General features: G+C 49.5%; 1 non-coding gene across 2 annotated transcripts in view; it reads left to right on the top strand.

The window, feature by feature from the left end:
* Positions 1-18,165, top strand: part of LOC109277754 (uncharacterized) — a 44,519-nt gene extending 26,354 nt beyond the window's left edge. For both annotated transcript variants that reach the window (XR_008422093.1, XR_008422092.1), the window contains 2 exons: positions 14,003-14,068; positions 14,172-18,165. This is a non-coding gene — a transcript (uncharacterized LOC109277754). The remainder of the gene's footprint in view (positions 1-14,002; positions 14,069-14,171) is intronic.
* The last annotated feature ends 2,516 nt before the right edge of the window (positions 18,166-20,681 follow it).

The following is a 20,681-nucleotide window of genomic DNA, read 5'->3' as shown; positions in this document are numbered from 1 at the left end:
GGAAAGGAAAAATTAAGATCTTTCTATGAAATATAATCTCTCGAGTAAAAGAATGTAAATGAGATATGCAACTTTTATTCTTAAGTGAGCAAAAGTGAAATGGCTCAGGTTTTTACAGAGTGGAAAGGGCTTGGATCCGTGTGAAATAAGCACGTGCCATTCAGCACCCCAAAAGAATAAATAAATGTCTATTGTGTGTATTGTAGGTGGGGCCTGAAGAGATCAGTAGAGGGGGCCATGTTACTGAAAGCATTCCGTGTCCTTCTCTTGTTAGTTTCCAGAGCTAGCGGTTTCCTAGGCTGCAGCTTCCTGTGGCTGTGACAGTGTGCCACAAACGGGGTGGCTTAAACAACAGAAATTTATTCTATTGTGGAAGCCAGAAGTCTGCAATCAAGGTGGCAGCAGGGTCGTACTCCCTCTGAGAGCTCTAGGGAAGAATCGCTTGTGTCTTCTAGCTTCTGGCGATTGCCAACCGTCTTTGGCATTGCTTGGCTTGTGGACACATCTCTCTAATCTCTGCCCCCATCTCCACGCTACTTTCTAGCCCTTGCGTGCACGTGTCTGTCTGAATTTCCCTTTCCTTTCTATTATAAAGACACCAGTCATTGGACTCAGGGCCCACCGTGATCCAGTGTGACCTCATCTCAAGTAATTACATCTGCGAAGGCCATATTTCCAAATAAGGTCACGCCCTGAGTTTGCAAGTGGACGAGGATTTTTGGGAGACCGTATTCAGCCTAGTACACTTTCTCCTGCAAAGCTCTGGCTGTCCCAAGCTGACATTGATGAGTTCGTGCTGGAATGAATGTCGGCACTTGGTGCCGCAATTAGAAGATGGGGATTTAGCTGTTGAGTTTTGATTGGGTTGCAGTGGAAGGGAGATTCTGACAGTGTGGGCTTCTGAGGCAGAAGATGTGTTGAGTGCAGTGAAGACTTCAAGTGAATCTTTACATGATTGTTGGAACCCACGTTGGAAGACAGTGTTCCCTGTTCCAGAAACTGAACGGCATTTCCAGGAGGAGTGCTGAGGCCACATTCGCTTCCTACTAGAAATGCAGCTGCACAGCAGCCCACTCAGGCGCTGATGTCCTCGTGGAACTCGGTGTCTCAACCCCCACTGGGGTCTTTACCGTACTTCACCTCCTGTCTGTGCACAGACCCCATCCTTCTTTCACTCTTAGGAACTTTGGTGGTCTCCCGCCTTCCTGTTTTTCTTAAGATCGAGTTCTAGCTTTCCGGGAAGACCACTACTGCACAGGGGTCTTGCCACTGTGAAGGTTATGTTTTCTGAAGAATCAGTCCTAAAAAAAAAAAAGTCCTTAGCACTTAAAGTGTTCCTGTGGCTTGCAAGACCCTGTTGATGCGTGACTCCTGCTTTTGCCCTGTCTTCTCCTTCTACGTGCTGAACTTCCACTTCTTCTTGAGGTTTGTCATCCTGAATATCTCTAGACACCAGCCGTTCCCTAGGCTGGGACCCTCTGCCCTCCTGCTCTTTGCGGCTAACTCAGTTTGTCCTTTGGATTTCCGTTTAGAGGGAGAGTCTCCTGGAGTCTTCCTGGTCATGCTGAGACTCGTTAGGAGGCCCCTTGTTCAGGCAGCTGTGTCTGCAGGTGTGAGCCTCTGTGATGGCCCTGGTCGTGCGACGCTGGACCTGTCCCCTTCCCCTCCTAGACCGGAAACTGCACGAATGCAGAAACCATGGCTATTCTGTTCATCATAGGATCCCCTGGCGCTCAGCCCAGTGCCCGACAAATACCGGGGGCAAGATACATGTTTGTAGAGCGTATGCCTGAGCACATGCACGCTCTGAGCCTGCGTCTAGAGGTTCGGCGTCCAGGGTGGCTGCGTCAGCACGCGTCTTCTGGGCCCGCTTCTGGGTGGCGGGGCAGTCGTCTATGCAGAGGATACTCAACGTGGAATGAGCCAGAACGTAATAGGGAACTGGGAACGTGAGGCTCTTCTTATAAAACACTTCCCGGTAATTAAGGGACCTAGAAGTTGCTTTGGATTTCACGCGTACTAGTCTGGCGCCTCATCACCTGGGCTCGTGCTCACCTCTGTTGAGTCTTCTGCAGACCTCCTGACGCAGTTGTCTGCTCCGTAGACATGGGAGGAAGATGAACCACGTGGCTACTTCAACCCATTGCAGTTAGCGGTGCTTATTTTGGGCTGAGCGTGGAAGCATAGACATACCTTCTTGCCCATTCTTGTTTTTATCCTTCCCACAAAGTGTGCCCTGGTCCCTCGCAGTGAAAAAACTATAACCCACATGGTCTGACAGATCCGGTTCTAGATAGGAAGTTAGGTTGGTCTCTGCTGAAATAGATTTAACTGACAAATTAGAGTCAGCTACCAGAAAGTAGGATTATTTATATTTAATGCTTTGTAGGAAGTCTTGCAGCCATAAAACTGTAGAAAGACCTGTAGTACTTTCTGTATTTCTATGTCGTTTGGGTAATTCTATTTTCTCAAAAACCAGAAAAGAGGTAATTTTCACTTGACCTTATGACAGAGTAATTACGGAGTTATTTTTAAATGACTAGATTTCCTGAGCCAGCACTCTGAATCTCAGAGAATACGTTCGAGATGAAAAAACAAAAAAGGGCGTCCAGAGAGCAACGGTAGCGATGCGCCGTGAGCGGGCCCCGCGGGGACGGGGGACGGACGAGCCACAAGTGTGCAGTGTGGGTGTGTGAGGTGTGCTGGCGGGAGAGGACGGAGCGCTCCGACTCAAGGCCCTCTGTTGCCTTGAGAAACGGGGGGGCTCGGGAGCCTGTGCCGGAGGTGAGGGCGAGGTGGGCCGGAGGCCGTGGGTTGCCAGGTACTCCGGCAGCCTTCAAGGCTCAGGCGAAGTTGTTGACACGGGAACGTGGGTCACGATCTTCCCTGTCAACGCACAAAGGCCGAAGTTTGTATTGGGAGAGGTGACGGTCTCTTCCGGGTGGACAGCCACTTTGCCCTCTGACCGTCCCCGTCTGGCAAAACCCCAGTCCCGCGGACACCCGCCTGTTGGCCTTCACGCCGCGCCCGAGGGACGGGCCCCTCCCGTGTTCCCTCTGCTCGCTCCACACAGCCGCTTCAGATCGTCTTGTGCAACCCCAAGCCCTCCAGCCCCCCACCTGCCCTGCCCTCCCCTCCTCTGCGCATGACCTTGCTTCCTGCCGGCCGGGACCTGGCAGCTTCCCACCCTCTCCCCCGTCTTGCTGCCTCCCTCTGCTACAGCGGGTGGCTGGCCTCCCCCTCTCAGGCTGCCTTTCTGGGTCACCGTGGGCCTTTCCAGGATGTCTTTTCTCCCATATTTTGCCTATCCCTTTGAGTGGAATTCTTCCCATTTCTGTTTCTTTCCCTAACTTTTCCTGGAAGCGTCACTACAGACAGCCCCCAACTGTAAGGGACAGCTTGACGAGCGTTCACAGCCCTGACGTAAACACACCTGTGTAAACCAGAGACCGGCCTGGGCGGCCGTGTGGCCGGGACCCCCGGGCCCCTCTGCTCCTTTCCACGTGGAGCTCCTCTGCCCTCTCTGTTCCTGACGGCATAGATTAACTTTGCCTGTGTTGAACTCCGTGTGGATGGAGACGTGCAGGATGTCCTCTTAATGTTGGCGGGTGCTCCACTTCTCCCCAGGTGACCTCACTCTGGCCCCTGCTTCGGTGTTCGTGGTTCACAAATTTGTATCTAATCAAGTGCTGCCACCTTCTCTGAGTGCCAGTTTCTTTCATGCAGCTACTGTCCCCAACATCTACTTTTCGATATTTTACAAATGTCAAAAATCGGAGTCCTGTTCTTCATCTCCAAACCTAGGTTTTCTTAGAGTTTCCGGTCTTAATGAATGGCTCCACCTCCACCTGGTTGTTTACACAGAAAACGGAGCGGTCGTCCTGGGCATCTCTTCTTCCCTCACGCGTTTGTTCCGTCCACCAAGCCGCCTGATTTTTCTATGCTAAGTATGTCTTAAAAACATCCACTTCCTTTTATCTCCGCCGCTGCTTTGGTGCAGGTCACCATTCTTTGTAACCCAGCCTCCCAAGGTGACCTCTGACATGTTGGCCCCCCGGGTTCTCCTGTTCTCCTGCTTCCTCTCACCTGTTGACTCTACTTTAGTCACAGTTGTCTATTTAAAAATGCAAGTGATGGGGGCGCCTGGGTGGCTCAGTCGGTTGAGCATCTGACTTGGGCTCGGGTCACGATCTCACGGTTCATGGCTTCGAGCCCCGTGTTGGGCTCTGTGCTGACAGTTCGGAGCCTGGAGCCTGCTTGGGATTCCGTGTCTCCTCCTCTCTCTACCCCTCCCCTGCTCGCACTCTGTCCCACTCTGTCTCTCAAAAATAAATAAATGTAAAAAAAAAGTTTTTTTTAAACTGCAAGCGATGTTCCCACTTTAAAATATACAAAAACTAACTACCACTTCAGCGGCTTTCCGTTGCCCTTAGAGTAAAGATCGAGCCCCACGACTTCAGCGCCATCTCCCCTTTCTCACCATGCACAGTGTCCCCTCTGGGCCCCTTTTCTCTCCTAGATGCCTTGCTCCCTCCCATGGTCTGTTGCGGATGCTGCGCCTTCAGGTTGAGTGTCTCCTGTAGATCTGAGCTCCAACTCTTGCTTCTTCAGGGCAGTCTTCCCCGACCCTCCTGACCAGGTCGGCCCCACTGCCCTCGGAGTCATGGGCTCCCCGAGCGCCACCCAGGGCTGCTTCGTAGCACTTAGCATGGTTTGGGTTTTACGTTTCTGGTGGACATCTTCGACGATGTCTGTTTCCCCATTAGATGGTCATTTCCTCACAGGGAGAGACTAGGTGTGTTTGTGTTGAGGGCACACACGCTCAGTAAACATCTGTTGCTTGGTGACCTGTGGAAGACAGAGACGGAGGAGTCTTAGATGTCCTCTAAATTCACTGGTTCTCTGCTGTTCTTGCTGGTTGGAGCTGGCATTTAAGAGGCAGGGAGGGGAAGACAGCAAACAAGGAAATGCATCCCTACGTACACAGAGTAACTCGGGCTAACTCGGGCGGTGTCCATGAGGGAAAGTGAGAAAACCCAGCAGAATGATGTGCCGCAGGGTAGGAGGCGAATCAGTCTAAACTGGTTAATGGAGCCGCCCTCTGAGAAGACCCCGCCGACGCTCTCACTGCTGAGAAGATGCCAGCTCGCGGGGGATCAGGGAGACGCGTGGGCAGGGGAGTGTTTGAGGTGCTGAGGGGGATCAGGCTTGGTGAGTCTGAAGACTGGAAAGGGGACGAGTGAGGTGGTGTGTGGTGTGCAAGAGGATGTGGTGGTGAGACTGGGTGTCCCCCGCGTGCCCCGGTGAAAGGAGCATGCGTTTTAAAGAGCAGTGGAGGGTTAAGGTCGAAGCAGGGGCGTGGCACGATCTTATTTACGTTCTTAAAAGGTTGGGTTGACGCCTTGCGGAGGCGCAGGAGCGAAGCCGAGAGGTGGCGGATTGAGCGGCTAGGGGCTTCATCTGAGCCTGGCCCGGGTGGTTGTCGTGGCTGCGGGGACAGGCTGGGCAGGTAGACAGAAGTCACGGAGGGAGGCAGGTTTGGCGAAGAGGAAGTCAGGCGGGCTCCCTGCGTGGATGCTTCTTGGACGGAAGAGTCAGGAGGGAGCTTGGGCTTGGGCTTGGGCTTGGGGACGCTTTCTGCGGTGTAGTCCCGGGCTGGAGCTAAGACTTGGGACTCGGCATCAGGATGGTATCTTAGGCCATGTGCCTGGCTGGGTGAGATTACTTGCAGAGAGGCTATAGATCTGGAAAAGAAGGGGGGCCCCCGTCGGAGCCCCGAGGCACCCCAACATTTAGAAGTCCAGCAGAAGAGGGGTGTCCAGCAAAGGAGACACGGAGTGGCTCATGAGGGAGCAGGGCGGCTGGCAAGGAGGGGACCTTAGTGCAGGCCACGGACAGGAGGTGTGTCGTACGGTCCCGTCTGGTGGACGAGGACAGTGCCCGTGGGGTTTGGCGGTGTGAAGGTCCCAACGGCCTGGATAAGAGTGGTTTTCAGCGAGGGTAGAGACAGACGCCCGGCGGAGAGAATGCGACGCACGAAGCTCTCGCGGAGTTTTGCTGTGCCGGAGAGCAGGTGTTTGGGCGGATAGGTGGGGCGGGGCTGTGCGATCCACAGAAGTCTGTTTGAGGAAGGAGGGGCGGAGAACATGTTTGTATGGGACGGGCCAGCAGGTGGGACAGGACTGTTGATGACACGGAGAGTCATCGCAGGATTTGATTTTGAGGAGGCCTCGGAAGTGCTGACGGGGCACACGTGGCAGGACTGGCCCGTGAGGAGCAGGAAGGAGGAGGGAGGCGGCAGAGCGCACAGGTGTAGGTGCGGCCCGCGGGAGAGTGAGGACGCTGTCGTCACGTTGTTCCTGTTTTCTCAATACGTTACCTTGGCAGGTTACCAGCCCCGAGAGAGGGAGGTGGAGGGGATCCAGGAGATTCGAGGAGAGAGGAGGACACTGGGGACGTTGCCGTCGTGACTGCAAAGCGGCAACTGAAAATCCTGGAAAGCGTGTACTGAAGGCTTTCAGAAGAATCTGTGGAGGCCTGGCGCCCACCCGAGGTTTGTCGTCGTGAATTCAGGAAAGCCTGGCGTCATTCGGCTGCTTTGGGTGCCCGTATGGAGAGGCGGAGAGTTGGATTTAAGTAAGGTCGGGGTGTTATTAAAATGGTGTGACAGGGAGAAGGTGACGAGAGTTAACGGTGAGCGAGGAAGAGGCGTTCTCCTGATGGACGGAAGTGGAGTGAGCGGGTGACGGGAGAAGAGGAAAGGTTATTGCTGGTGAGTCTGCGGGCGAAAGACTGCTGGAGTCGGAGCCGGCGGGGGGCGAAGCACCAGGCGGCCAGAGGGTGGCTTGCTGTTGAACACACTTGGGAGACGGTGCGGTTACTGGTGATGACAGAGACGAGGTCCGGCCTCGGAACCGTGATGGAGGAGGAGGGTGGCCGGTGAGAGGGGTGGGGCTGCAGAGTCTGCGCCAGGAAAGGAAGTGGGAGAAAAAGGCAGACGGGGTCTCGTTAGCGGGACAGAAAACGATTAAAAGCGGACCGGAGGTCCTGTGGGAACAAAGGAAAGGTTCCGTCAGATTAGCAGAGTCAGAAAGCTGGAAGGGCAGGGTGTTGTGGTCACGTGATAGGGTTTCACTGAAGACACGTCAGCTGCCGTCACCGCATTTGTGTCCTCGGTCCCCATGCGTGTAGTGATGTGCCCGAGTTTGCCTGGCTCTGTGATGCCCGTGCAGGCAAAGTTTCTTTAGCTCTGTGATTCAGAGTGCTGGTTGCCGGTGCGTATCTTTCTCCTGAATCTCTTTCCACCTTCGCTACAGGGATCTCCTGGGCAGAGGCTTACTGCTTTTCTTTCTGTTACGGAAAATTTCAGATGAGCTCAAAAGTAGAGGAAGTAACAAAATGTACTTCTGTGTACCCTTCATCCAGGTTCAAAACCTATCGTCCTATGTCGCTATTCTTGCTTCATGTACTCCTTTGCGTCTTTGTTCGCATGAGAAGCCAGTTCCTCCACTGAGTCAGGTTCTGCGGGCGACTCCAGGTTCACGTGCGTATCGGCATCTTACTGACGACGTGAGCGCTTGCGCAGCCTGCATTTCAGAAAGGAAGAAAGTACGTCCTACACATGTGTGTCCTTGAGCCTCCAAAGCATGCTCTTTTACATCATGGCTGACTGATAGCATACAAAGTGTCTTTTTGTGATAGGCCGGTACACCTGCATCATCCTGATTATTTTCAAAGGAAATAGGTGCAAAATCACGTTAGGTGATTTACTCGCCTGGTGTTCTAAGACTAAGTGGAAACACACTTCTAAATCCCTTTCATGCCTTTGGTGGGACTTTGTTCACACAGCATCTGCCCTGCATCTTCTATCCCCAGTCTTTTGAAAGGCATTACTGTCCTGTCCCTACACCAAACCTTCTTCTCCCTCAGCAGCCCCCACCTGTCGTCTATCGTCGGTGCCCACAAGACATGGTCCCCGGTCTCCCTAGGTGTGGTCTTGTGTCCAGTGGCATGCCCTTCCGCAAGCCTGTTTCTTCACAGGTCTGGCTGGGAGGATTCAGTGGCTCTGCAGTGGTTTTCTCTTCCCTGTCAGTGGTGCCGGTCCTGGGACGGGTGCCTTTGTACTTCCTGTGTCACGGTCCATCTCCGTCAGAATCGCGCCGCGAAGCGTTTCGCGGCATCTGGCTTCACAGCCTGTGCGCGAAGTCTGATGTCGAGGCGTTTGGCTTCTTATTCCTGTAGGAGTGTAACTGGATTTTTCTCCCCTGCTGAATCAGGGTGATTGGTCTTGATCTTATGTCTGGATTATACTGAGTGTGATCCAGCTTTCTGGAACACCGGTCACAGTTTCCCGACCTCCCCCTCCGTGGTTGGCGTTCTTCTGATACCTCCGTCGTCCCAGCGCAGCGGGCCCCCGTGGGATGCCGTCTCTCCACGTGTCGTACTCCTCGGCATCTCTGTTCTCCAGCACCTGCCCTGTGAAGACAGGGTCCTTCTGCTCCGAGTTCCCGGTTTGCAACTGTAGAATCATTGAAACAAGAAATTCGTGAAAAGCTAGTGTACTTTTTTCCCAGGCAAACTCGTATTTTTTGGTTGGCCGTGTAAAAGAGCAATATATGTAAAAAGTACATGCAAAAGTGTGTTTAATCGGGTTTTCAAAACCCACATCCACGCCTCCTAGCACAGCATCCTGAGCACCTTCTAGGGTCGAGAGGCTCTTACGTGTACGTTCTGCATCAGACTCTGGCTCAAGTTTTGGAGGGAAATCGGTGTCCTTGCTCTGTTCGGACTCCTGACGTTTGCCCCCTGCAGGTGTGACCAGAGGGGGCCCCTTCCCCAACGAGCGCGTCTGCCTGCAAGGGAAATGAAGGCCAGGGCGGGGGCCCAGTGTGTCTTCCACAGCTTCCAGACTGTGGTGGAGTTTTAGCATTGCCTCTTGGTCTGGGATGGAGAGTGCTTGTCCTGAGCAGCCCTCAGAGGGGCCATCGCCCTGATCTCCTAGCTGTGAATCCCGCGCCTCCACCTCCGGGTGGCCCTTCCCGGGCCAGCACCCAGAGACTCCTTTTTAACCTCTGGCGTCTCAAGCATCGGGTGTCGGCTTGCCGATCCCTCATTTTTAGCGGTACTGAGAGGTCAGTGCTGATTTGGGTGTTGCTTGGTGTCACAATGTTTAGATGAGGCAGAGATTTCGGTGGATAGAGGGAGGGCCCTTTTTCACGGAAGGTGGGGGTTGGGGGCACATGGGCTAAATTTAAGCAGTTTTTCTCTCAGTTCTCAGCTGAACTCTAACTTCCTGTTTGAGCAGTTCTTGCCCACTGTAGGTTGAACCCCCAGACTGCTGGGGGCGCTCCTGAGGTCTCATGTGGAGAGACTGAACGTTGCCCTGGGCAGTGTCAGGTGACCTCAGGGCAAGGCTCCTTCCTCCTGGGGTCGGAAAGGTGGTCCCGCAGTCCTGTCGGCTGTCCCCTTCAGCGCTCTTACGGGACGGGACGTTGGATAGGAGACGTGTCTTAAGTGAGAGAATCTTGGGAGCATGTGATTTGGGATCTGTAGGATTTTTTTAGCTCGTATTTGCTATCTTGCTTTCTAGTCTCCTTTGTGTGTACAGATGCAGTGGGGCAGGGGGTGGTTAGGAAAGTTTATGGCGGGGAGGCTTTTTGTGTCGTTTGTCCTTCTGTTCGTTGGTTCGTCACATGGAAGATTGGCTGGAGTTCTTCTTGCTCTATCTTTTTTTCTCTTTTTCCTAAAGAATGTAGCTAGCCCTGCCCCCGCCCCACGTGGTAAGACTTGCAGGTATGTCTAAGCATTTCTGCCTGGAGAGAGGGGTGGCTGATTCCTCCTCGAGGGAAACTCTGGTGGCGTTCAGGCAGGAATTTCATGTGCCTGAGCTTTGGTGTGGAGATTCCGCCTTCTGAGCAGTTAGTTCCGACGGGCGTCCCGACCCTCACTGCTTCTGTTCCCAAGTGAGGAGAGCCACACGGTGTCCAGGCCAGCCGGTGAGGGGCAGAGGGCAGGGTGTGGCAGTGTGCCTTTGTCTTCCTGCCCTGAAGCCACGGACGCCTCTCTCTCGGGGTACGTGCGGCACTACGCACATTTTCTCATGGTCAGGGTTGGTTGGGGAAGTCAGCTATTCGGGGGATCATATTTTAGTTGTTTCTGGTTCTGGGATTGGTTTGTTGCTGCAGCAGGAGCAGGAAAAGAATGTCTTCTCTGCATTCACTGATTTTTTGTCATAAAAATTTTCAAATACACGGGAATAGCATTGTACTTATCATTTATCCATCATCATGTATCCATGACCTAGATTCAACAGTTACAGTGATTTTGCCACGTATGCCTTATCCTTTTTTTTTTTTTTTTTATAACATTTTTATTTTTGAGAGACAGAGCGTGAGTAGGGGAGGGGCAGAGAGAGAGGGAGACACAGAATCCGAAACCGGCTCCAGGCTCTGAGCTGTCAGCACAGAGCCCGAGGCGGGGCTCGAACTCACAGACCGCGAGATCATGACCTGAGCCGAAGCCGGACGCTTAACCGACTGAGCCACCCAGGCGCCCCTTTAATGTTTATTTTTAAGAGAGACAGAGTGTGAGCAGGGGAGGGGCAGAGAGAGAGGGAGACACAGAATCCGAAGCCGGCTCCAGGCTCGGAGCTGTCAGCACAGAGCGCGACACGGGGCTCGAACTCACGAACTGTGAGATCGTGACCTGAGTCGAAGGCGGACGCTTAACCGACTCAGCCACCCAGACGCCCCAATTATCTGTCCTTTTTTACTGTCTTTTTTTGTTTGTTTGTTTGCTGAAGCATTTGAAGACTCCTCTCCGACATCATGTCACTACATTCCTGCAAGCTCCACTGTACATCTTTGAAAACACTGCCATTTGCACGACTATAGGGGCAGTAAGACACCTAACACAGTTGGCCGTGTTCCTTGTATAATCTGATACCCCATCCCTCATCATGTCTCCTTCGTTGTCTCCTTTCAGCAGCTGGTTCATTTGAATCCGATTCCAGAGAAGGTCCTCCTATTACATTGCATTGTTAGGCCTTGTGTCTGTTGAGGCCCCCACCGCTCCCCATTTCCAGGGCATGTACTTGCTGGAACAGTGGGCAGCCGTCCTGGGGACTGGCTCCTATTTTGGTATTTTTCTGCTTGCTCTCTGCCATTTCTTCTCGTACCTTTGTATAAAAATGATGTGTAAAGGCTGGGTTACGTACCAGTTCAATCTTTCAGCAAGAATGTTTCGAAGTGATGCTGTGTGTTTCCTGTGTTTCCTGTCAGTCACATGCAGGGGTACACACACGTCTGGTTGCTCCTCTTTGAGTGGTGCTAAGATTGACGAGTGGGTTTAGGTGATGACAGCCCGATCCTCGCAATGTCAAGTTTCTGGTCATGGTCAGGTATTTCATTAGGGTTATGCGTTTCCTAGCTGGGTTGTCACATGACCTCAAAAGATAGTTCACAGAGGAAAGATAGGATGGACGCACAGTTCTTTCCTTTTAATTGCCAGTTTTTAGGGTGAAAAGTTGGTGCCCTAGTTACTTCCAGTTTTGCTCAGTGCCTTGAATCTCTGTCTCTCTGCCTGTCTGTCCCTGTGTGTGTCTCTCTGCTCCCCGCCACTCCCGTTCCCCACCCCTGAAATCAGTGTAAACTTGTGACCTTTTGTATATTTAATTTGTTTCAGTAGATTGCATTCATTATTCCTTTGTGGATGCTCAGTTGTCCCATTTTTGGCCAGTGGGAGTCTCTTCATAAATTGGCATTGCTGTTCCTTTGGCATGAGTCTCTTGCTTTCTGGCATAACAGGATGTCCCAGCCTCATTTTGTAAAATGCTGTGGCCTTGAAATCAGCTGTTCCTCCAGGGATCCCTGTGCCTTTTGGAGGAGAAGGGTGTTTGGCTGTTGATTGTCACTGCTTCTAGGTCTTTCTGGTGGATAAAGCTAGAAAAGACATGAATTCAAACTGATAAATTTTATGTTGTACAATTTTTTCCTTAACTTTGGTTTTATGTTTGTATCTGGTTTATCTTAACATTGAATCTTGGTTCCTCACAACAATCGCAAAATTACTTACTTGCATAATCCTAATTTATACACCAGTGTAAACGACACACCAGTGTTGTTGCAACTAACAAACTACTGAAAGAAGTTTGATTTCTTTGCGGCTTCGTTTGCTGACAGAGCGTGTCCCTCTGAGTACAGCACACTCAGAGGCCCTTCGTGGATGTTACCGACTTGAAAAGTCATTCTTTTTGTTTAAAATTTTAGGGATTGTTTTCCTTTTTGTGGACTTAGTTTGTTTTTGGAATATATATAAACATGTTTCCAAAGCTGAAACGACAGGATAAGGTATGTTTGGAAGCGTTCGACTTCGTCTTTGTCTCCTTCGTCTCCACAAATAACTGCTTACCTTCGGTTTTGTGTTATCTTCCCTGTTAATTTGTGTACGTAATGTAAACAGACACACATCCGCATTTGCATCCTTGCTTGGCACGAAAGTCAGCGTATTATATATACCCTTCTGTGTCTTGCTTTGTTCGTGAAACAGCATGACCGGGGTCCGCTCTGTCTCAGTGCATAGTGTTCTTCCTCGTTCCTCTTTTCGAACAGCCAAGCAGCATTTTATCGTGAGGATTAACTAGAGTTCACTGGACCGGTGGGCTGTGCAGAGGCCTTGGGCTGTCTGCAGTTTTGCCGTGTCGAGTACTGCCTCACTGAGTAACCTGGGACATCAGTCGCTTCCTGCTTTTACCAATATATCTGGGGATGGAAGTATGTGTGACAGAACAGAGGGTAGATGCATATCTAATTGGTCCAGCCGTTGGCTATATTTTTTGCTGAAATTAGTTCAACTTCAAAATCCTAACCCTTCCACTTAAAAGCAGTCCAGTTTATCTTGCCATTTTATCGTTAAAGACATCTCTTCATTTGCCCGTCGCCCCGTCTTTGTATGGAGCATATTATTGAAAGCGTTCAAGAAGATCTGTGGATTTCATTTGATGAATTAATTGAAGTGTCACTTACTGACTATAGATTACAGGGGGTGAAAAGATTGGTAAAACATGGTCCTACACCTCACAGGAGTTCAGAGTTCAGATAGAATATTTTGGGATCTATTTTCTTTGTTTCCCGATCATTCTGTTTGTTGTATATTTTGTCCCGTGTTGGTCATCAGAAGACTGGTAATAAGGCACTGGGAAATGTGCCTTTATCTGCTGTACCAGAATGAGGCAAGATATGCCTGTTGGGGGACGAGAGGGTGTTGTGAAATATTCCATAGATGCATATGCAGCACGTATGAATTGCACACCTCCCCTTCACCGGAATGTAGCAGTGAGCAGCACACACAGTTCCTCCCTCATGACATTTACATCTTAGTACAGGAGATCTATCAAAAACCAAGGAACAGTGAGAAAATTACAAGTTATATGTGCTTTGAAGGAATCAAACAAGAGGTAAAAAGAGAGTCTCAGCAAGGGGCCTTCTTTAGGTAAGGGAGGGGCAGCTGACGCAGCAAGGCCCACACAAGGTCGGGCAGAAAGCATTTCAGGCACTAGCTTGGGGTGTTGCGAACTGGAATAGAGAGCACAGCGAGGTGTGGGGGAGAGTTGGAGGTAAGGTCATGCAGGGCCTTGGGTATTCACTTAAAGGTTTGGATTTTAATTACATCAGGAAACCAGTGAGGACAATTGAACAAGGGAAGGGCATTCAATACCACTTTGTCATATATTTATTCTTCCTGTAGGCCAGAAGGCTACTCAAATCTGATGTTTTAGGTCTAAAGCAGCATTGTCCTTTCTGAAGTTCAAAGTGGAGATAGTTTTCCTTCTTGCTCCTTTATGCAAGACAGCTGCTTCTCACATTCAGGTCTTCTGAGGATTTCTTTTCTTTTTCAATACTATTCCCTTGATGATGTTTAGATAATTACAATAAGTGGTTGTAAGTGGATTATATATACTTGGGCTATGAACAGGAGCATGATATCTACAAATTCTCTTCTTCAGACCTGCAAATCTAAGAGATACATCTCTCTGGAAGATAAGAGAGCTTCTTCCTCGAGATCAAAAAAGGTCTGTATTACTGTGTCACATTTATATGACATTAATTATGGAACCAATAGCATTTGCTGGAAAAGAGGCATTTTCAATATATTTGCTTATGTTTTCGTTACAGGAGACTGGAGTGATACCCATGTAGGGAATCCCCAGAAGGAAGGATTGGCACACGTGGAACCCAAGGAGCTTGCTTCCTGGGAAGGCTTCTGTCTGATGTGTAGGAGGCAGAACGTCATACTGACTCTTCAAGGGGAGGCTACAGGGGATCGAGATCAACACGCAGTATCTCACCCTCCACCACAGGGGACACTGTGCGGTCCTTTTTCTAGAAGTGGGAAGTACGAGATCGTTCTACAAGAGGAAGATTCCGGGGGCTTAAAAACGCAGAGGTTTGCACCTTGGGAGCCCCTTGGAATGTTGACAACTCAGGATCTGAAGGAAAGTTCTGTGTTCATGAGTTACAGAATTCATGTGGGAGTAAATGTCACTTTATGATCAGTAATAATACTGAGTGAGGAGCACTATGCAGGAAGAAACCTTCCATAGAAAGACGGGCAGGGAGAAGCTTAGGCCAACCATAGCCCTACCGAATAGAGCAAGCCTGAGATAAACTGCCAGGATGGCCAAATAAGAGACTCTATGAAATAGCAATCCTTCAACTATAGTAGTCGTAAGGAAATTTCCTCCTCTAAATCACGATACCAAATAGGAAAAATGATCTACAAGTGCCCCATGTGTAGGGAATTTTTCTCTGAGAGAGCAGATCTTTTTATGCATCAGAAAATCCACACTGCTGAGAAGCCCCATAAATGTGATAAGTGTGATAAGGGTTTCTTTCATATATCAGAACTTCATATTCATTGGAGAGACCACACAGGAGAGAAGGTCTATAAGTGCGATGATTGCGGTAAGGATTTTAGTACTACAACAAAACTTAACAGACATAAGAAAATCCACACAGTGGAGAAGCCCTATAAATGCTATGAGTGTGGCAAAGCCTTCAATTGGAGCTCACATCTTCAAATTCACATGAGAGTTCACACAGGTGAGAAGCCCTATGTCTGTAGTGAGTGTGGAAGGGGCTTTAGTAATAGTTCAAATCTTTGCATGCATCAGAGAGTCCACACGGGCGAGAAACCCTTTAAATGTGAAGAGTGTGGGAAGGCCTTCAGGCATACTTCTAGCCTCTGCATGCATCAGAGAGTTCACACAGGAGAGAAACCCTATAAATGTTATGAGTGCGGGAAGGCCTTCAGCCAGAGTTCGAGCCTCTGCATCCATCAGAGAGTTCACACTGGGGAGAAACCCTATAGATGTTGTGGGTGCGGGAAGGCCTTCAGCCAGAGCTCGAGCCTCTGCATCCACCAGAGAGTGCACACTGGGGAGAAACCTTTTAAATGTGATGAGTGTGGGAAAGCCTTTAGTCAGAGCACCAGCCTCTGCATTCACCAGAGAGTACACACAAAGGAGAGAAACCATCTCAAAATATCAGTTATATAGAGTGTTTTGCTAACAGTTAAAATTCTTAAAACCCATAAGTGCCACTAGGAAGGAAACCCTGTAAATACCTACATTGACCCAAGAAATTTTTACAGCAAGCCCCAGCAGGACATTCTTTTTGAAGAGGCATATGCGAGGTTGGTTTTTCTGGTTTTTGTTTGTTTGTTTTGTTTTTGGATTCATGCCAAGTATGTTCCACAACTTGACTTTGAATCTGGAATCCCTCTGAGTGTCTGCCCCAGACGGGCGGTGAGGTCCCAGTCGTGGGTGTGTGTTTCCTGGGATTTGGGCATGATGCCTCAGTACTTGGAAATACTACACAGGAAACCGTGATCATTGCCCAGCCTCCTGAGTCACCCTCTGTCTATGCTTTACTTAAAAGTTATCCCGGTGATTCCCCCTTCGGGAGCTCATGCCCTTCCTTCTCTTGATTCAAACATACTGGTTAATGAATGCATTTGAAGATGGACAGCTCCCACTAAGATAGTGTTCTGGTATTTCTGAGGTTCTCACTTGATTCAGCCCCTACATATCTTTCCATATATCCCATTATTTCTGAACCCACTTTACCTGTGTGTCCTCAAAACACCCATAAATATCCACCCCTTCCTAGATGGCATTAAATTTCATTTTAGATTTTAGGTGACTCACAATTTCCATTCACTGGCCTGTCAGAGAAATCATTGGCAGACATACATGCCCTTGAACTTTTCTTGAACTTTTCAAAAAAATTCTTGTGGATTCTGCTAATCACTGTGTCTCTATGTTAGACCTAATTTTCTAGTGGTTTCATCACATATTTTTAACTTGAATTTTTTTTTTTTTTTTTTTTTTTGGAAATAGCTGAATGTAAATAGGAAGAAGCAAGCAAGCGAAGTTAGAACTTTTCTCCATCCAGAATTGCCCTCTCGGGCTCCTCTTGTAACACATGGAGCTCCTTACTAGCTAGGGGAGACCGTAGGAGAAGTGGATGGTGGGAGGAGTCACGAATAATGTTTAGTCTCTGTAATTTTGGGCAATAATGTGTAGGAGTCCTCAGTACCTTCACTGAGGATTATGTATCCATTCATTTTTAGGCATGAATGTCTATGTTACTCTCTCCTTTCCTTTCTTCGTTCATTCAACAAGTATTTATTGAACACCTCCTATGTGCCAGGCACTGTGCTAGGTGCTGGGAATACCACTGAGTAAGACAGACAAGGGCCCTACTCTCATGGAGTTTACTTCTGGTGGAGGAGACGATACGCAAGTAAGCAAATACATAATGTAGTTTGAGATAGTGATTAAGTGCTATGAAGAAAATAAACTAGGGTGATGATTTAGAGTGGGGTGGGTGGGGGTGGGGCATCATTAGACGGCAGTCAGGGAAGGCCTTTCTGAGGGTGGCATCGGAGTGAGCGGGCAAGGCTGGAGGCACTGGCCGGCCAGCCCCGCCACCGCGCCTGCGTCTGTGGAGTGGAAGGCGGCCGGGCGCTGGAGCGGAGCGAGCAGCGGGGAGGGGGGAGATGCTGAGTTGCTCAGTATTCTGACGTTTATAGGCCCTTTTTTCTTTTCTCCTTCTTGTTCTTGCTCTTTTTTTTTTTTTTTTTTTTTTGTGGCTAGATTGATATTAAAAACTCATGTGGAAGGACTCAAGGAATGTTTAGAAGACCAAAAGTCCCCAATGACGAGAACAAAAAGCACCTAATTTTTAACTTTGTTTCTCTTCTCATTCCTGTTTCCATTGATTTCCCACATGTAGTCCTTATGCTCAGGAAGTCTTTGGGGGAAGTTAAGGGTCTTTGAAGCTCTGAAATGGGTGAGCAGGTTCACAGTGTCTGTCAACTGTCTTAAGAGGTTGGGAAATGAACTACCCAAAACAGTCGTCCAAATACTGAAACAAAGCTTGATTTTCTCTTCATATTTGAATTAGGTTTTTCTGTTTGACTGGAAGGGGTTTTTGTGTAACTAAAACCTCAAGGCATAAAGGAGATTTAAAAGGAGCACATAACTTAGTGGGTGGGCCATGAAGCTAGAGATGGGGTTCGGGGGTAAATGTATCCCTGTTTGGATTTTCATCCAGATAGCTCTGTTCACAGCCTTTGGGAAGTCCCTCCTCCTGTGCGTCCTCCTTTCCCAGGAGAGGGCCAGCCGAGTCACCGGGGGAAGCCTCTTCCAGGCCTGACGCCCTCGACTACGATTTACTGTAGTGTCTTACCCTTGTCCATGTCGCGGTAGGCTGCGGTGTTAGAGAGCCGCCTAGACTTTTAGTTGGTAGAGAGACAGCTGAAATATCATCGGTAGGATTTTAGTTTTAGGAAAAATCAGTTTGATTTCTAGCTTTATTACTATTAGGTGTGTGAGCTTGGGCAAATCGCCTAATCGTGGAGTCTGGTTTTCTCACGAAATGAGGACATTAGGCTAAATGATTTCCGAGTTTCCAGCTAGTCCTAGAGTTCTATATTTCTACATAGTTGAATTATTTTATCATGCTGTTGCTGGGGGATATGACTAACACTTTTGAAGCTACTAATTTTATGTCGAGCTTTAAAGTCCATAATTGTTATCTTCGGAAAATATTATTTGACCTACAGTATGTCCAAATCAATTTAATAAAATCACTTTATAACAGGGTTCTGTGCTTGACACGTGGTTGTGTGAATTCAGTGGTCGTGTGTTGTGTGTGTGTGTGGGTGTGTGTGTGTGTGTGTGAGGGGGAGGGGGAGAGAGAGAGCACGCAGTTGGGGATGGCTTGTGTATTACTGTGTATTATGCCTAGGGTGACCGTATGATTTACTGCCCAAACTGGGCACTTAAGAGTATAGGGGGTGCTGTTAATGAGGACCACAGGCCTGAACTGGGACTGTCCCAGCAAATCAGGTTGTGAGGACACCATGGCCCAAGCAAGTAACAAATGACTGCATTGCATCCGGAGTCATTCAGAGAGGAGGTGCAAGGTCTGTGGCCAACTGGAAAAAGCGTGCCTTTCTGAAGGGATGGCCCCTGCTTGCCTGTAGCTGTTTATTTCCATGCTAGAATATAGGCCAAAGGTTCCCACATGCTCTGCTCTTTTAAGAGAAAACCAGCAAGCTGAAGTTTTAGATAAAATTTAATGTTTTAAAATGTTTTAGATAAAACATGAGTTTTGAATGTCGGCAACAAATTCCTGGTCCCCGTGTGACCCGTGGTGGTCATGTGTATCACCTGCCTAATGCCCACAGGCTTTTGTTTAACCTTGTGAAGCCCTGCTCTGGTCCCTGAAGGCTGCGGCCGACTCCTGCTCTGGTGGGACGGAAGTCCCAGGGGAAGCCATGCTGGCCCGTGCTCCAGGCTTGGACGGTGCTTCTGGCATCTGCCGGCTTTGAGGGTTCAGTCTGCGTCCCACTCCGACTGTCGGAGGGGAAGCCGCCCAAACTGGCCTTTTGACGTGAGAGGGTTTGGGAAGAGAGGTCACACGTGGGCTCAGGTGTCGCTCGCGGAGTCACTTTTGGCTCCTACTAAGATTTCGGATGTGAGAAAGAAGTCATGGCCGACTTCACAGCCCACTGACTTGGGGACCCCTGAATAAGTGGCGAGTTGCTCCTTTAAGAACTGTATCGAGTCGGAGATCCCCAGACATCCAGATGGTCTGCTGTAGAAGACACGGGTGCCCGGCCACCTCGAGGAAGTTGTCGGATTCTTTTGGGTCGTGTGAGCTTGAGCATGATGCTTTCGGAGGGATCTCCCAACACTTGGTTCTGTTATCCTAAAGAATGTTGAATCGTGAAACAGTTTTTCTGTCCAACTCGCTGTTCTCAGGAATTTGAAAAACCAGGTGAATGGGAAGCAAATATCAGAAGCACTTGGAAAAAGTACTCAGTGGTGAGATCAAGCCCCGAGGGGAGGGATGAGGAAGAGGCGGGCACCACCACAGGCAGGAGCCGAACATAAATAGCGTCTCCGAGTTAAGATCGAGACTGCAAGAGATAGGAAAACTGAGCGTGGCAGAGCTCTTCCTCCGTGACCTTACGCAGCTCAACGTCTCCGAACCTCAGGTTTCTCACCTGTAAGATGGTTTTGAAAATACCGAACTCCCGAAATAGTTGGGAGGACTAAATAAGCGTGTATAAAGTGCCTAGCATTTCGTAATACGGCAGGAGAAAAGTAATCCCACTCGTCTGTTCGGGAAGATGAGTCATGTTCTTGGGGCTCCTCTGTTCTGCTGAGGCCCACTGGGATGGGTTTGGGCATCTAAATGTGGGGTAGGACCTGGAGAAGGTAGGCGGGACATGGTTTCTCCGTGTGAGAAGAGCCGGAACAACTGGCCTCTCCCAGGATAGCCCGGGACGAGAAAGTAAGAGTGGAACTGGAAAGGTAGTGGGAAAGGGACCCAGGTGAGCAGGGTGGTGGAGGGCTGCGCGCCTTCACGGGTGAACCCTTACGACCACAGACTCCTTCCTTGAAGTCTGGGGGTGCTTGGTCCACGTGGAACTCCTCGTGGAAACCGCGGAAGGACTGTGTGCTGGGTCCCGGCTGGAATGGGACGGACCGTCTGTACGATGGTAAAATACATGTTTCAGCCAGAAGAGGGCAGCTGTGAGACCGTGAGCTCCAAGCTTCCACAGGCCCCATTTCCCCAAACCCCTAAGGGGCAGGGAGGCCTGTGGGTGTCTTTGTTACCACTCCTAGTGTAGGGAGTTAGAGCACTTTTCAGATCATAAGTAAATGAAAACCTTCTTTAAATCATCCCATGTTAGGCATATGAGCACATCCAAAGATCCCAGGGCCTTGGGCTTTGTTTACACACGTCAGCGGGAGCTTGGCATAGATCTCAAAGGAAGGTGACTCTCCTACCAAAGCGCTTTTATTGTTCAGATTTAGGCGTGTGCAAATGAAACAAACATTTTTAGAGTAAAATAACGGCATATAAAAGTTGCTTTTCTTGGTTTTCAGGTGTATGTATGCATTTTTTAGACTCCCAACTCGTGGGTACCTTGCCAGCTATATTTACTAAGCAATATTTCTGAAAACGGGTTCACTCAGAGACTTCCCCTCCTCCTCTGTGCTGGCCCTGACCCGGGCCTTCCCTGCCTCATGAATTACAGTGGGAGTGTTGTGTCTGGAGAAGTCGAGAACCTTCGTAAATTGTATGCGGAATTTTGTGTATCTG

This window comes from Panthera pardus, unplaced genomic scaffold, assembly GCF_024362965.1.
Source record: "Panthera pardus isolate Hobbes unplaced genomic scaffold, ASM2436296v1 HiC_scaffold_15, whole genome shotgun sequence".
Classification (NCBI taxonomy): Eukaryota; Metazoa; Chordata; class Mammalia; order Carnivora; family Felidae; genus Panthera; species Panthera pardus.
This window is presented reverse-complemented; position numbering and strand designations above follow the sequence as displayed.